The 18,583-nt window shown below is 37.6% G+C and overlaps 1 protein-coding gene across 4 annotated transcripts in view; it reads right to left on the reverse strand.

Annotated features, from left to right (window-relative positions):
* Positions 1–18,583, reverse strand: part of pknox2 (pbx/knotted 1 homeobox 2) — a 119,922-nt gene that overhangs the window by 76,766 nt on the left and 24,573 nt on the right. For all 4 annotated transcript variants that reach the window (XM_048180754.1, XM_048180748.1, XM_048180746.1 and 1 more), the window contains exon 2: positions 6,559–6,630. The gene's annotated coding sequence lies outside the window, so the exon portion shown is untranslated. The remainder of the gene's footprint in view (positions 1–6,558; positions 6,631–18,583) is intronic.

Raw genomic sequence — 18,583 nt, forward strand, 5'->3', positions numbered from 1 at the left:
TTCATGATGCCAAAAATAGATTTAAAGGCAATATGAAACTGTAATGTTGCATAAATTGATTATTTCAGCAAAATAAATAAATAAATAATTCCAGATATGTAAAAAAAAAAAAAAAAAAGAAAAGTATTACATTTTAAAGGAAAATTAATTAATAAAGCTTTCTGTAAATAACACAATTCAGTCTACATCAAATAAACAAAGGTAACATTCATCGCAAAGGACACTTTGTCAAATCAGTCCTTGAATAATGAATAACCGCACGGTGATCTAGGTGTTGTGTGTGGCCTGCTGGTGCCAGATGCCAGGGCATCTCCCCTGACTCCTCACCCTACTTACTCACATCAAACTGGGCAACTGGTGGCAGAAACCTGATCAGAGGGGGTAAAATCAGAGGGCACCTTTCACAAGAACTGGGCAGACTGCCCAACGGTCCACAGGAGGGGGCAAAGAATAGGGTCTGGTTGGAATGGTGTGTGTCTGTGATGTGTGTGAAGGCGTCTTGGCACTAGCTTTCCGGAGCCGGCACGGGAAACAGAAGGTCGAGTCCGACAATAGTCTCCCAGGGGGCATCCACAATACCAGCTCAATGACCGCAGTCAACAATACTCTCAAGGCCTTTTATTCAGAGAGTTCAATGGACCAGACACACCCAGCAGCACTTTCCTACACAAAACAAGACCCTGGCACACACACACACACATACATATTCATAGCTTTATATAAATGACAATATTGCTACTATAAAAGAGGTTTTCAGTTGTGGATCTGCCTAGAATCACTGCTGTGGTTGTTGCCATTTCACAGCTCTGTGGACACTACTTTAAAACTTAGAAGTTAGTCCTTAAAAGTTGATTAAAAGTTCAAATTAGTAAATTTAGAGCAGTTCATTCGGATATATATATATATATATATATATATATATATATATATATATATATATATATATATATATATACAGTATATATTGTATTTCTTTTTTATAGTAGTACATAAAAAGTATTTAAATAATATTATATTATTTTGTTAAATTATACACAATATAACCAATATCAAACAACAATACAATACAGATTCATCTACTGTTCATGACTCTGGATTATTTTTTAAACTGATTCATTTAAGTGGATCGTCTAAGTGAAACAGTTTATTTAAAGGGTTAGTTCACCCAAAAATAAAATTCTGTCATCATTTACTCACCCTCATGTCGTTCCAAAACCTTAACGGTGCCATAGCATGCTTTTCCACAAGATGTAATATAAGTCTAAGGTGTCCCCTGAATATCATGTTATCATGGATCATGTCAGTTACTATTGCTCCATCTGCCATTTTTCGCTGTTGTTCTTGCTTGCTTACCTAGTCTGATGATTCAGCTGTGCACAGATCCAGATGTTAATACTGGCTGCCCTTGTCTAATGCCTTGAACATGGGCTGGCATATGCATGAATTTGGGGGCGTACATATTAATGATCCTGACTTTTGCGTCACAGTCGGTGTTATGTTGAGATTCGCCTGTTCTTCGGAGGTCTTTTAAACAAATGAGATTTACATAAGAAGGAGGAAACAATGGGGTTTGAGACTCACTGTATGTCATTTCCATGTACTGAACTCTTGTTATTCAACTATGCCAAGGTAAATTCAATTTTCAATTCTATGGCACCTTTAAGACTTTCGTTAATCTTCAGAACGCAAAAGAAGATATTTTTTGATAAAATTTTAGAGCTTTCTGTCCCTCCATAGACAGCTACGCAACTGATACATTGAAACTACAAAGTTCATAAAGAGATCGTAAAACTAATCCATATGAATTGAGTGGTTTAGTCTAATTTTTCTGAAGAGACTTGATCACTTTATATGATGAACAGATTGAATTTAGGCTTTTATTCATATATAAACATTGATCAGCAAACATAAACAGAAGCTCAACCAATCATGTTTGATGCATGAGAGCAAACCTCTTGCGGAAGCTCAAATGTACTGCGTAACACACGAGAATGAACCTCATTGGTTCTTGCACGTCAAGTGAACATACTTGAGCTTCAGTTTAACATAACTGATGTGTGAGTTGATAAATGTTTATAAGTGAATAAAAACCTAAATTCAATCTGTTCATCATAAAAAGGGATCGTTTCTCTTCAGAAAATTTTGGACTCAATATAACTCATATGGAACTTTTTTAAATTGTTTTTTTAAATATCTTAATTTGTGTTCTGAACGAAAGTCTTATGGGTTTGGAACGATATGAGAATGAGAAATTAATGACAGGACTTGCATTTTTGGGTGAATTATCCCTTTAAATGATTTATCACATAGATTTATTCGAAATTACTATATGATTGAATTAATTCACTAAAAAGAATAAGACTGATTCATTTTAGGCAAGTGTGTTTGATTATTAACTCAGTTTTGAAGGTAGCTAAGCTACTGTTATGCTTCTAAAAAGTTAACAGCATCAAATTTATTTGGTTGCTCCCCAACACTGCTCCCGGTTAAGATTTGACATGTACAATAAGTTAATTCACCTCATCTTAGCTGTAAGATGAGACCAGAGGAACTAGTATTGACCATTTGAGAAGGTGAAAAATTAGGTGAAAACACATTAAGCAAAGCATGAATGTAGCACCGGGACGCTGCCGCAAAAACGAAGATATGCAGGATTCTTCAATTTTTCTTGTGCTTTGCTTTCACTCCGAAAATGTTTATTTGTCTAAAAAGATCTACAAACAATCACTTCACTCGACAGGAGAGAGAGAGCTTTCCAGTCAGGAGGAGATTTAATTAGGGAAATCTCATTAGGTTTAACAAAATTAAGCGTAAAACAATCCTCGGCAGGGTTCCGAGAGCGAGAGGGAGAGAAAGAAAGGGGGAATTTGGGGTTATGAGCGATTAGAGTCGGGAGGATATCGAGATAGTCACTTCCATGCTGCTGTGGGGGAAAATGGCACTAGATACCCAGCTGTTTTCACACTCAATTAAAGGCAGGGTAGGTAAGAAATTTTGTTCCAAATTTGTTTAAACTTTCTATATATATACATGCATAATTAAAATGTAAGAACTCTGGTAAAAAGAGTATAAAAATCGAGTGACTCTAGACCGTTTAATCTGTATTAAACACAGCTCATTATTTCCATCCGGGACGAAACATAGGATTGGCTTAGGCGGCTGTCACTCTCTCGCAACCATGGCAACCACCCTTTTGCCACACATGACCTGCCCACTTGCGCGCGCACGTTTGATTTGGGGAATCCAAGAGGCACGGATCCTAGGAATACCAAAACAATGGCAGAGAAACAGCAAGCTAAATTCACAGTATCGGCCTATGCAGTTAGTGAAGGCAAACCAGGCAAAAAAAGGAAGACAGTAACAGTACAAGAAAAGGCAATGAACAAAAAGTCTTTGGATAAACAAAGAAATAAAACGCGAGTTAATATCGGCGTGGCTTTCCAGCGATGGCGAGAACTGAGGGAACTCAAGGGGCTGAAAAGTGACTCCTTGATGGCTTTATTTCTGCTGGACAGGTAAATCTTTCTTTTTGTATTTTGATCATACATATTTTTTTGTTTATTTTTTCATGAAGCATGTGTCATTAGCACACGTAGCTGCGTAATATAGCTAACATAACATTACTTAGCGAGCCGTAGTAGAGACGATAAATAATGATAGCTATAGTGTTGAATTGTGCATAATTTTACCCTCTGTCTAAGTCTTTTACCATGTTCACCTGCAAGTTTACCTGCACGTTTTTTTCGCCTTTGTTTTGTTTTTATATTCTCTACCTATGTTTACTGATGTCTTTATCTTGTATCTGTGTGTGTCGTACACACTTTGTTGTATGTGTGTGTTATTATTTTGTGTCTGCAATGCAGTTGTGAGTTGATATTTGAGTGTATGTTACTCTGTTGATCTGTAGAACAACGTATATGTTATGAATCTTACACGAAATTCATCTTCATCACAGTGTAAATGATGGTAATGGAAAAACGTGTATCATGCAACCTGTTTTTAGCTTTGCCTTATAGATAACTAGCTCGTTAGCGAATCAAAAAATATATATTTTAAACTTTACCAATATCAATATGCTAGCTTGATAGTGAGTACTAAAATACATCTTGTTTGTTTATCTTCATAATTTTAAAGTTATTTTTATTACATGTGATTCTGACATGATGTCACTACATGCACTGTGCTCCTTCCTCTCCGCTCGTCTCAGGTAAATAATGCGTCTTCCAGCTCAGTGGTCGGAGTCACACGTTCATGCGTTTTGGGGGCGTGGCTTTGGAAGGAGCCCAGAAGGGAGGGGGTGGAGTGAATGGAAATAATGAGCTGTCTTTAAAACAGTCGTGAGAGGTCTACAGACACTCGATTTTTATACTTTCTTTTTCAGAGTACTTACATTTTAATTATGTATTGATATATAAATAAAGTTTAAACAAATTTTGAAAAAAAGTTTTTTATACATTTTTTTGCCTACCCTGCCTTTAAAGAGACTTGCCTGGCTTTTACCCCCTCTGAAAAGCAAAGAGTTAACCATTCTGCACATTGCCGCACACACAAATGTCTCCCTCAGACTCGCGCTCTCTCACTCATCCACAACGTAATTCCACCCTGAGCCCACGAACCATTAAAGACACAAATTGTGTTTTCGAACAAATTCGCACTCTATAAGGACATAACAAAAAGTGCTATTAAAGTGAGGAAACAAACTCTTAAACAACACAGCTGGGGTGATTGCAGGCGAACAGCGAGCATTGGAAAATTCATTTCAAACTTTATCTGTAAAGGTCCAATTCTGAATAAACCAGCAAGGAATAACTGTACTACTCCGGGAGAGTGATATCACTGCAGAGAAATCACAGGTTTGCGTATTTTTGGCAGCTCGAAAGGTGACACTGCATATTTATCAGCCCTCCTTCAAAAAAGTGAGAGGACTTTATGTGCTATCAATGCTATTAAAATCCATGGCAAAAGCATAATTGTGAAAGACCACTTAATGCATGACTACAAAACCTGTTGGGTGTATTTGTGGAAACCTCAGTTTACATCAAACTACAAGAAAAGTGTTTGGCGACCAACATGGCTCTGTTCCAATGCCTAGTGAGCTGCCTCACTGTCTACTGCCTACATAGGCAGCTGCTAGCGAAACTGAGCCTCATAAAGGAAAGATTGAGAATGAGCAACTTCGGCAGCAACTCTTTACAAACCATGTGCCATCGCACAAAATAACATTCTTCAAGTTAAGTGCATAGTTCACAACTGATGTCGATGGAGATGGCATGTTTTTAAGCCAACAGTGTGATACTCTAAAAAACATAAAAAAAAAAAAAAAAATAGCAGTTTTTTTTTTATTTTATTTTTTAGAGTTAATTACTTTGCATTTTTCAGTATTAAATTAACTGTTTGTGGATGTAATATAAACATACAATTTAGCAAAAACATGGTATTTTAGACAAGGATGTGAGCCAATTTAAAATGATGAATTTACATTTAATTTTAAATTGAGGTGCCAAACGGTACAGAATTGCAATTTGAATGTAAGAAAGAATAATTAATTAATTTTAATTAATAAATTCAAATTAATTTATGTAATTTTTAACTAAAAGAGATAGATAGATAGATAGATAGATAGATAGATAGATAGATAGACAGACAGACAGACAGACAGATAGATAGATAGATAGATAGATAGATAGATAGATAGATAGATAGATAGATAGATAGATAGATAGATAGATAGATCTGTCTAACTGTCTCTAAATGATAGAACAAACAACAAAATGAAAGATAGACAGTCAAACAGACAGACAGACAGGCAGATACAGTAGATAAACATTGATAGAATGATAGAAGAGAATTGTAAAATAAATGATAGAATGAACAACAGAATGATGGATGGATGGACGGACACACAGACAGACAGATAGATCTGCACAATTCTGGGTAAACTAACAATCACAATTTTTTGTTTCAAATAGAGATCAGTATTCTTAACCTTTTTGCATTACTCAATGAATCAGTGTTTTGAACGAATCGCTTGAATGAACGATTCAATGACAAATATATTTTTAACAGTCACTTATCGCCACCTACTGGTGTAACATGTAACCGATACAATCTTTATTTAAAGCATCAAGTTACAGTACTTTCAAAAGGTGACTTATTCTATTTTGATCACTACCATAGACATCAGTGTTTATATCCGAACTATAAACTTTTATCCCAGTACTTCTGTGATTCTGTGTTTGTAACACAGAAATAACAATACTGTGTGGTTAAAAAGACTGTTTATGAATTGATTTCATACATGACAACTGCTCTCTCTTGATCAGCAGCAGCGCCAACACAGATCTGAATGTTTGCTGTGATCGTACTTCAAAGGCTTATTAATAGATGGACTGATCTACAATTTTTCACAACCTTGATCTTAGATGGCTGCATACATTTCAGAACAGCCTTTGCATCAGGACCACATCTATGATGCCATAAAATACTGCCTACACAGGCAGCTCACTAGCTTTAGGAACAGAGCAAATGTGTTTTTGAAGTGTTGATTTAGGAACTTACAGTTTGCTTGTTCTCAGCATTGGAGCATCTGATGTTGGAGTCGATCCGACGGCGCACTGCCCTCCAGACAGTCTGCAACACAAGAGAAACCTTCTGAGTACAGATACATCTAATTAGCCTGCTCACTAACAGCTAACCTGAGATCATTACTCCAACGACATTACAAAGCAACTTGTAAAATGTCCAGAAATGTTGATTTGGGTTTAAGCGGCACTTCATGGTTTTTAGAATGGGGATCTTTTTATTGACGCTGCTTGATACCAGTGGGCCTGCTGACCCCACAATTTGAAAAGTAATTTGATATTGCGTGGGAAGGTATATGTATGTGTGTGCCCTGCTGTTCTGGCTTAAGAGTGTATATGTGTGTGCGTGAGCTAGGGTAGGTGGGCAAACAAAGATAAAGACAGGGGCGGGAATGGCAGGAATGGCGGCCAGCCCCCCACACTTCAGTCTGTCAGTATAAGTTTGTGTGAAACCTTTCCTGGGTTTCTTCCAAACTACAAAGAAAACATTTTAGGGTTCTGTAATCCTTCCCGTAGCCTCTCAAAGCCCCAGAGTCCTCCACACACAGCCATACAGTCCGCAGCCCACCTCCCTCTCCCCCCCATGAGACCTGATCTGCCTTCCTGTTGACGTCAAAGTGAATTAGAGCAAGGAGAGCGCAGCGGCTCCCCCCGGGGGGCCGGAGGGCTAATCATGCTGTTCCTCACTGGCCTCAGAGGAAGCATTAGCGTTCCTGTTACAGCAGACCACCACATCTACAGCGCAGGGCCCCTTCACAAACAACCAGGACACCAAACACCAACAGCTTATTTACAGAAATAAACACTCATACACACTACAGTACCCTCCAAACCAGATGAGCAGAAGATTTGTGGGTTTGCCCTTTCCACCCCTCATTCAAAGACCCAGAGAAAGTTGAACTTTAGGGTAAACCACCATCTTCCAACATACAGAGCACCTCTGTGAAATACCTAATCCCAGCCTCCCTCCGCCGCCACGCCGACCTCCTGCACTCCCTCCAGCCGCTCTGAATAATGATTCTACATATAGCGAAGGAGACGGTTGAGGAGACTTTACACTCAGACTGTGTAACTGACCTGATTCCTACTGAGATGAATGTGGCTGGGCTACTCTTTAAAATGTGATTCAGTGTTTTTAGTATTATTTATACACTATTTTAGTATTCATTAACATTGTGAATTAGCTTTTATTTTTATATTTTCAGCTTTCATTTTAATTTTAGTATTTTAGTTAGTATTAGTATTTTTTTTTTAGCTAAAAAGTATTAGTAATTTTTATGTGCGTTTGTCATTTTTGTTTACTTTTATATTTCTATAGACTAATTTGGAGCAGACATCACAGCTGCGCGTGCATAGTAGTGGCAAATAAAATAGAGGTAACGTGGAGGAAAATGGGCAAATACCATCTTTGAAGATTCCCTTTGAAGCTAAACGCAGACGTTTATGTTGCAAATCACTGACTGGACTGATGAAAGCTGCAATTATTAGTCTACTATTAAAGCATGAATTTGATGTAAACAGTAAGTCTACATAATATTAACATATGCAGTTCATAGGGTACATACATACATAGCAGTTACAGCATGAAATAATATTTAAACCTATAAACATTTTACATAGATAACTTTTAAACATGGCCTATAACATTTTTATTTCACAGTTCTGACTTTTTTCTTGCATTTGTGTGCTTACATCTCCCAGTTCGGACTTTATAACTCACAATTGTGAGTTTATATCACAATTCTGAGGGGGAAAAAGTCAGAATTGCTGGATATAAACTCGCAATTGACCCTTCGCCGGGAGTTTGATTTAGCCTAATGGCGATCTAACCAATCATAACGCCGAATCCGCCATTTTGTCTGACAAAGCAGTCAGATTAATGTCGGTGGACTTGAACTTGAAAAATGGTGTCTACTGACGTCTTTCCGTGGTTGAAACAACATTTCTTGATGATGTTCATTCATGTTTATTTGATGCTATAAATTAACTAGTGGGAAGAGATGATCGGTTCATGAGCCGCTTGAACGGAGGTGCTACAGCAATCTATCACGACACATTAAAGAGTCACAAAATGTTAATTCTTGTTTAAATTTGTTTAAAAATTACAAAATTTGAAATTTGAGACTTTGTTTCATATCAAAAGTAACTTGCTCTGTCTTGTCTGTCGACACCTTGTCAGTGTCCTGTGAGAACATAATGTGTGGCGTGAAAGCGGCATGGCTTGTCGGACGTAGCAACAGTAACTAAAGGGGGTGGGTCTTTGTGAACTGTCAGTTCTTAGGGAAAAAAGACAGAATAACAAGTATATCTCACAATTCTGTTTTTCCTTCTAAGAATTGTAAGATATAAACTCAGATTTGCAAGAAAAAAAGTCAGAATTGTGAGATATAAACTCAAAATTAACATTTTTTATTCTTTTATTCCATGGCTTCCATAGACTGCTACAGCAGAACTGTCATTTTCTGCCACCAGGTAGGCTCCGCCTGCAAAAAAACGTCATTGTTGTTTGCAAACACAAAATAGGTCTATAAATCTTTAAATAATTTTTATTTCAGTTTTGGTTTCAGTAATTTTAGTACTTCAACTTAAGGGCCATTCACACCAACGACAATAACAGCACCTATAAAGTTTTAATAATCTAATTCTGAGAATAGAAAACAGCTAATAACAATACAAAGGATCAATATTATTGGAATCACTTGCAGAATAATTTTTTTCCCAGCTGAAAAAACAAAAAACAAAAACAGTGACAGCCAATCAGAATCCATCCGACTTTAACAAGCTTGAGCGTTTAAAGCGGTGAGTTTTCTTTGCAGTGTGATAGAAAATTTTTTTAGAAAACTTCTGCATAAAAGAAAAAAGTCTGTCACACTGACGGCATGTGAATGTTCCTCCTGTCAGTCTGAACAGATGCATTAACAGCACCGAACGTTCGCCTTTGTGCGAACAGGCCTTTAGCTGATTATTCTAACAAAATAAAACTTAGTATATTTCATTTTATTATTATTAGATGTTTTACCAGTGCCTGATTTCTTTTTGGGCATCTCTTAAAAAGCAAGAAAAGAATTTAAGATGAATATCAAAGCTAATAGATAGCTTTCTCTAGTGTTATATAGCCCTTTTTTGGTCTTTTTGTCTTAACTTAACTGTCCTATAAAAATAAATATGACAACGCAGTCATATTTCTGTTATTAGATCAACACATTTTAAACACTGTACAATATAAAAATGCTACCTGTAGGTTAAAAATTACCCAAGTTGGGTTCAAAACGGACAAACCCAGCGACTGGGTTGTTTTAACCCAGCTTTAACCCAGTTTTTGTATTTCTTGCTTAAAATGAACCAAAAATATGTTTTTCTTATTAATAAGTTTAATAAATAATAATAATAAATAAAAAAACTGCTTATTAATAAATGTTCACCTTTTGATTATTATTGTTGCCTCTAGTAATTTTATGTTTGATTTTTAATTTCCAACCTATTTTGGGTTAATTTTAGGCCAGCCATATAGTCAAACAATAGTTGGGTTAAATAAAACTGCCCAGCAGGTTGGGCAAACATTTAACCCAACTACTGGGTTAAAACAACCCAATTGCTGAGTTTGTCCATTTTGAACCCAACTTGGGTTGTTTTTTTTTAAACCCAGAGAGTTTATATGATGATTCTGATTTTGATCCTAGAAACACAAGAAATTTTGACCCAAGAAATGCAAGGTGGTAATTACCCACAATGCCTTGCCAGTAACAGCCCCCCAGCTGTTCAAAGACTGCGAAAACAACATTTGCTGCCGGGCATTTAGAACTTCCTGTTACTATGACAACCACGGAACAATTCATATTCTGTGTGTCTCTCCTCTAATAAAGTGTGTAACATTAGGGCGTAATTGTATTTCTATGCAATATATGAAAACAGCCCTTTGCATTCAGGAATGCCTGATAGCAGTCGTCAAAAATGTCTGGAAGAATGGCAGACTCTTTGTCTGTATCGGAAGATTGTTTCAAGAGGTTTGGCTTCACAATATCACTAAACCTGGATCAAAAATGTAACCTTTAAATATAGCAAGCAAAACCAACCACAGTGCCGAAAACAGTGCAACTAGATAGGCATGCAATGCATATAAACTATCAATAGCTTTTAAAGGCATCATGGCGGAGGGTCTATGTCTTTAAGATCACTTATAGTAACTTACAGAAGTGTGGCAGGACCAAGGAGGTATGATGAGTGGAATGATAGCAGAATTCCTGGGAATTAGAAGGGATTTAGCGGACAATAGCAGGTATTCCCACTAGTGTAACTAGACCCTAGTTGGCGTCATGAGAGGCTTAAACTTCACATTAAACCAGTGTGCAGCTGACACAAAAGACCGAACTAGACACAACAAGGGGAATACAGAGCAACACACAGACACATTAAGCTTATATATACACACTGAGAACAAAATAAACGCACATGCTGCATGAAGCAAAGTTTATTTTGTTACCATTCAGACTGACACAAATTCACAAAGCAATATTAGCACTTAATGAAGTATACGCTGCGCTCTCTGTGTCGAAACAACACTTTCCCACTCAGTACTTAATATGTTTCTCTTGATCTGAATCTTGGAATATTTGCTGCAGTCTTCTCCACATTAGCCTGCTACGGAAATCCAAACAGGAAAAGAACTTATATGCTAAAAATATCTCTAGGCGTAGCAATGAGACAGGTAGATCAGAGCTCTTATCCGAAACAAATCCTTCTAAATCTTTTAAATGGCACACCACCTCACCATGAAATTTTGATTTTCCTCAGACTTTTTTTTTTTTCCTTCCTCAGTTCCCTTTATGGGAACTTTTAAATCTGTAATACCTCCACCCTTGAGTGGCAGAATCTGTAATGATGGCACATTATTATAAGCCCAGTTTGCATCGTAATGGTCATATTTTAATAAATAAATGTAAAAGACTTTTATATAATTAGATAGATTTTTTTACAAAGTACATGCACACTACTGTCTCTTATGCTCAGCAAGGCTGCATTTATTTGATCAAAAATACAGTAAAAACTTAATATTAGGAAATATTATTACAATTTTAAAATGTAATTGATTCCATTGACATTAAAGCATCATTACTCCAGTCTTCAGTGTCACATGATCCTTCAGAAAATATTTTAATATGCTGATTTGGTGTAATATTTCTTATTATTATCACAGTTAAAAACTGTGCTGCTAAATATTTAGTGAATAGAATTTAAAAAAAAAAAAAAAAAAGCATTTATTGAAAGAAATATTTTGTAACAATGTAAAAGTCAGTCACTTTTGCTCAATTTAATGCATCCTTGCAGAATAAAAGAATTGTTTTCTTACTGACCCTAAACCTTTGAACGTTAGTGTAAGTAGCATTTACCTGTGAAAACCCCGCCGCCATGATGCTATGATGTTGTCAGTGGTTGCTAATGTGAGAGTTTTTTTTAGACAGTTGCTAGATCATTGTAGCCTGACGTGGTCATACTCAATTCTAGTTCGAATATGAGTCTGATACTGCTCCATTGGGCTTTGATTATGGGGGCGTATTTCAACCGATCCAGGAAAGACCTCAATTGGATAGACCTACAACCAATCAGAGCTACAGAGTAAGTGACGTATGTTGAGCGACGCATAGTTGTCAACAGAACTCTTCTTAGCGACCATCGGGGCCAGCTGATAAATCAAACTTTTGCCGAATCCCGTAGGAAGGACGGCAAAGACATCTTTCCCATCGACAAATGCCTTGATCGCGGTCCTCTGTTCCTTTTTTAAAATTAATGCGCTGTCGATATCTTCTATAACGGACGCGATGGCGGAATCTACACATCTCAGTTCTTCAACAGCCATCGTTGTAAACTAATTGACCTTTCGCAAAGACCCGCCCCCCTTAGTTACTGTTGCTTTGTCCGACAAGCCGTGGCGCTGTCACGCCACACAGAGCGGAAAATACATTGCGGAGCAAAGAGGAAACTGACAACACATCGACAGACGAGACAGAGCAGGTTAATTATGATATTAAACAAAGTCCCAGCTTTCAAACTGTGTAGTTATTAAAAAAATTCAAACAATAAAAACCGTTTTGTGGCTCTTTAATGGGTTGTGACCATGATCGTGACAGATTGCTGTAGCACCTCAGCTCAAGAGGCTCGTGAACCGATCATCTCTTCCTACTAGTCCATTTATAGCATCAAATAAACATGAATGAACATGAGAATGAATGTTGTTTCAAACGCGGAAAGACGTCAATATGCACAATTTTTCAAGTTTAACTCCACCGAGGTTAATCTTCTAACTCCTGACTGCTTTGCCGGACAAAATGGTGGATGCGGCGTTCTGATTGGTTAGATCGCTTGTCAATCAAACTCCCCAAGCGCTCTTTGATGACGTGGCTGATTACGTTTCTGGTGATAATCTGTCAATCATCGCCCTGACAATGTGATTGGTCCGAACAGTTTCTGTTCGGGCATAATTACTCCTCTACGGATCGAGTCCAGACCGAACTCCCCGACCTCAAAATGTTGTGGGCGGGGCTAATTTCGGCTGGCATCCAGGCTAAGATCATTGTGGGTTTTTAGGGTGTTTCCTACAGAAGGGAGTGTTAGGTAGTCCAGCTCAAAAAATTCAATTCTGTGTGACTCAAATCCCTCCTTCAAATCTAAATCGATGAGATTTTATTCTACAGTTTTACCAAAAACACTGGAAAATATTTTACAGATTAACATCATTAGTACTAAAACTAACATGACAAAAGCTGATGGTCACCTTGATGTGTGGAATATCCATCCCTGAGAGCTCATATGCTCTTTCGTTTCTCTCTGCTAACCGGAGCTCTCTGGCCCTCAGCCAAACTTCATCTCCCATCTGCCCAAACCCAGACACTCTCTGAGACCTGCAGCTCGCTCTGCTTCCTGTCCTGGGACTTCAGGAATGAGAGCTGGGACACGGGAAAGTCAGACACTGAGCTTTCATCAGATTCCCTGGCTTAAGATGGTTTTCGTAGTCTATCGTATACACACAAGATGAGACACACGTTGAGGCTCATGGAAACGCATATGTGCACTCCAAGGCCAGAAAGCCAGTACACAAACTGCAGTGCTTAGCAAATACATTATAAATGTGCACTACTATTGCACAAATTTAACATGTGCATTTGCATTACTGTGATGGTAACAAACTTCAATAATCTGTCAATGCTATTATACCAGATGTGTTAGTCCCTTTTAGGCAAGTAAGCTCACTCAGTAGCCATCTTGGTAACATCACCAGGCAGTTATTTTTATGTGGGTAATAGGCATACAGTACTGCTCCTATATGGCTCATATATAATTAAAGGGATAGTTCAGAAATTCTGTCAATATTTACTGACACTCACAAAGTCCTGTCTTCTGCTGAATGTAAAGGAATTTTGAAGAATTTGAAGGAATTAGACAAAGTTGATGTTGACTTCATTGACTTCCATAGTATAACAGAAAAAATATTATGGAAATCAATGGGGACCAGAAACTGTATTTTTACCCACATTCTTCAAAATATCTTCTTTTGTGTTCAGGTTTAGAACAACTTGAGGGTGAGTAAGTGATGACAGAATTTTAATTTTGGGGTGAACTATACATTTAATAGGGAGAGTAAAATCTCCAAACCAGTGTTGTTATTAAACAAAATCTAAAATAAATATTAGCTAAAAACGGAAATTTTGAAAAGTTGCCTTAACCGATATAAGCCGAAGTACTAAAATTACAAACTGAAATAAAACTATAAATATTTACACATTTTTACATTAAATTTTACTAAAAAATAATCAAATAAAAAAAACTAGAAACATAAAATGGAAACAAATTCAAAATGTTAATAAAAAAATAATAGTATATTTAATACTAAAATAACCACTCCAACCCTGTTTGTTAAGATTGTTCCACTATCTATTTCAAATAAAATGTAATAAAATAAATCATAAATAAAAACTTTTACTAACCTGCTCAATAAAATTGTCTTCAAACTATTGGCATTAGTTGACCTAAAAAAGAGAAAACTGAGCATAGATGGCAGTTTATGCTAATTCCAGCTACAGCGTGCCATGTGGCGACATTGAGAATGCAACGGCTACATTGTACATTGTTATGTAACATTTAAAGCGGAACTCAGTAAGATTTGCAAAGCTCCCCCTACAGGTTCCTTCAAGCGCAGCTCTGGACTACAACGACTTCAACGCTCACCAGCGCAGTAGTTTTGCAAATACAGTACAAGAAATCTCGATGGAGGTGGGTAATTTTCGAAATTGTCTTGTAAAGTGAGGTCGCTATGTGTATATTGAATTACCGTAAAGCATTTTGTCACTCTCCCGTGAACGTGAACATGAGGCGAGATTGTGTCGGGTTGGCGCAGCTCAACTTGCAAGTGCTGTTTTATGGCATAGACGTTCCAGAGGGGGTTAGTGCTCACCTCAAACACACCACTACAAGTCAATTAACCATTGTAAGGACTTTTTGACTTTTAAAAAAAAAACTATTTATGAAGGTAAAAAAAGTTACTTAGTTCTGCTTTAAGAAAAAAAATCCTTTGACCACAAAGACAATGATATCTGTAGTAATGTTTTTTTTTTTTTTTAACATAGTTTGGCTTGAGTATCTTTAATTTAGCTTTTACTTTAGACTAATGTATCATTTACCAGGTTTTCCACTCTTGCACTCTGATAACATTGGCAGGTTTAGGAAGGACAGTGAGGAATTCCCCTACTCTATATGTATTCACCATGACCTCTCACTCTGTTTTTCCACCCTCCTTTTCTAACGGGAAGGAAAAGGTTAACCCTTTCACTCTTGCTCGGGCCAGTTGTGTTGACTGCTAAAGTCAGCTGAGCTAAAAGGTGTGATGAGCTGTATTAAATGTCTATGGTGGTTTAAAAATACCTCTGGAGCGCATACGACCACCAGAACGGTGGTCCGCGACACGACTGAGATAAAAAAGGCAGGTGCATGCCATATTTTGCATTACTGCCACCTTCTGCACATTGCTTCGTACTTCTGTTCCAAATCCGCCAAGGATGTATTAGCCACCTGGGTGCACGAGCCCGGCTTCTCTCCCTAACGGCGAGGGCATTTGTTGTCCTCGCTCTCCCCAAAAACTTGTGTCATCCTACCCCAGCTATGGCAGAGCGCCACATGCATGCATCTACATTTCCCCCACACTCTGGGGCAGCAGCTGTTTATGTTTCACTTTTAGCTCAGAGCTGTCATCAGTCCTTTCTGAAGGGCAACGTTATAAAGTTCTAACAGTCAGGGAGCACGAGATTGTTTTCCACGCAGTTGTGGTCGATAAATGGCTGATGCATCGCTGATCAGTCTCCTGGCTGTTATCACACCCAGTGTTTGCGGGCTCGCGTTAATATCATCCCCCGTATGGCAAGTGATGATTTCTCCGAAGACCATCCGTTTCTAGAGTTTCACACAAAGCGGGACACAATTTCGTCTGCTATATTTATCTCCCTCTAAGTTTTCAATTGAACAGTCACCAGAAGTCTCACGGCTAGCAGCTGGAGAAAACCGAAGTACAGGCGTCAGTCCATAAGATCATCAACTAGTCAATTTAGTAAGGTCACCTACGCAGTAGAGTTTACACTGCATCAGAGAGTGCTGAATTTCAATGGGGAAGGTGCATTGCAAAGTCAGAGAGGAAAAACATTATGGCTTTAATATAATATAATATTTTATTTGAATAAATTATATGTGTGTGTACATATACAAATATACACACACACACTGCCCGGCAAAAAAAAAAAAAAAAAAAAAAAAAAAAAAAATTGGATTTAAATAGCAAATTCTTAAAGGCACAGTATGTATATTTTCGCCGCTAGAGGTCGCCTATTCAAAACAAAGGCGTAGCTTGATGACTCCGAGTTTGAGCGGGGAATCTTGGGAGATGTCGTCTTCAACCCCCAAAGCCGGTGGAAAATATTTGGGATGGAACTCGAGCAGAAATCATGTTCATGGATGAGATTATTAACGTTACTGTAGTATGAAACAGAGCAGGGCCGAGTGTTGTGGGAGATGAACGAGGCCACTGGAGCAATTGCTAACAAGAGACAAGTGTGATACATGCTTCGAGAGCAGCAGAACTTTTATTATGCCACAGTCACCGCTTCCACTTCTTCAGGTCAAGCGTATGAGGTAACACAGCGCTATTTTATCATATTAGATACATTTGAGTGTGTTGAAAATGATGTTCTAACGTTACTCTGAGCGTTCGCTCGGCGGCTGATGTGAGACACTTGTTGCACACTGCAGTAAGATAGATCGATTTTAGAATATCATATTAATAAATGCTGGATGGCTTGTGCTAATAAATGCAATTAATTTTATGTAATTAAGCATACTGTATGATAGAGAAAATGCTGTACTAAAAAATTACTGTTACTAAAAATAAAGCTGCATGTGATTATGCTATGTTAGCTACTTGACAAAATAGTGTTTTTCTCTGAGGCATGGTAAAAGCATGGTACTCGAGGAAAAACATGAAAACTAGATTTAAACAATAAGACTAAATGTGTTGAACTATATAATAATTAGTTTACTGTCTATAAATGTAACCAAACAGTTGTTCCCTTATCTAATAAAGCATGTTATATATTAAAGCGTCTTTGGTGTTTCCAGGGTTTCTAAGAAATAAAACCAGAAATCGAGGGTAAAGCGGGTATGACGTCACTGATAGGCGACGCACAGACAGTCAGACAAGTCCATGTCCTTGTTAAAAATGTCTTATTTCTCTGGATTTAAACATACATTATCCCAAATGTTTCCATGAAAGTACACAAGTCAACAAAATATATAACACTGTTCTAGTGGTTTTTGGATATTTTAATCCAAAAATCCTACATTTTGTGCCTTTAAGAGTCAATGATTGGATCATTATTAGACTTTACAGAGTGCGTGACCCTTGCGAGATCTTACAAGATCTTGACCAAAAATGTATGTATACCTCCTGATGGAAATAAATGTTGCGATGTTATTTCCATCAAGAGGTACATCAATTTTTGGTCAAGATCTTGTATTGACAATGCAAGAGGTGAGCACTCTGTAAAGTCTCCTCCAGCACAACCCAAAGACTTTCAATGAATTTAAGGTCTGGACTCAGAGGTGCCAATTCATGTGTGAAAATGATTCTTCATGCTTCCTTCCAACCATTCTTTCACAATTTGAGCCTGATGAACCTTGAGATTGTCATCCTGGAATATGGCAATGATGTGTCTTCCTATGGTTGTTTAAGAAATGAAAAGCTACACACTCCATCTGATAGGGTTAAAAGAATTGTTGCCAAAGCTTATAACATGCTAGAAACATAACAATCACTGCAATAATGATCCAGTCATAGATTCTTAAGCATTTGCCTATTTTTTGGCCGGTCAGTGCATGTGTATGTATATTAATATTAATGATAATGCAAAATTATATCCAGTGTAAAACAAATCAAAAGGAAAACTTTTCTAGTTTGGTGTTGATGCAGGAGCACTTGTGGCCTTACTGATGAGGCTGTTGGCGTACATTAGACCAGAACGGTTAGGAAACACTGCAGCAATGTGCTAATTTATTGTGAAGTAACTGCTTTGGGAATAAAAGATTGTTTAATGTTCTGAGATATGTCCAAACACTAGAGCAAGAACACACTCAATCTGCAACCTTTTATATGTTTACACTCCACTTGAAAGGAAACAACTTTATATCTTATGGGGCCCCTAAAAACAAACCAGAGCGAGAGGGAGTGGAATGCGGTTCAGCGTGGTTGGAACATCCATTAGAAAGCCAAAAATATGTTGTTGAGGCCTTTTGTTGGCGATTGCAACCACCTCTTAAATCTGAAATGACACGAGGTTTACCCAAAACTGTCGGCACATACTGTACGAACGCAATAAAGCAGCTGGTGTGTGCGAGTGTGTGTGTGAAATCTCTCATGTGCTCGAGGAAGGCAAAGCACCCCGCAGCCTAAAATCATGCTGCTTATACTG

This window comes from Megalobrama amblycephala, linkage group LG2, assembly GCF_018812025.1.
Source record: "Megalobrama amblycephala isolate DHTTF-2021 linkage group LG2, ASM1881202v1, whole genome shotgun sequence".
NCBI lineage: Eukaryota > Metazoa > Chordata > Actinopteri > Cypriniformes > Xenocyprididae > Megalobrama > Megalobrama amblycephala.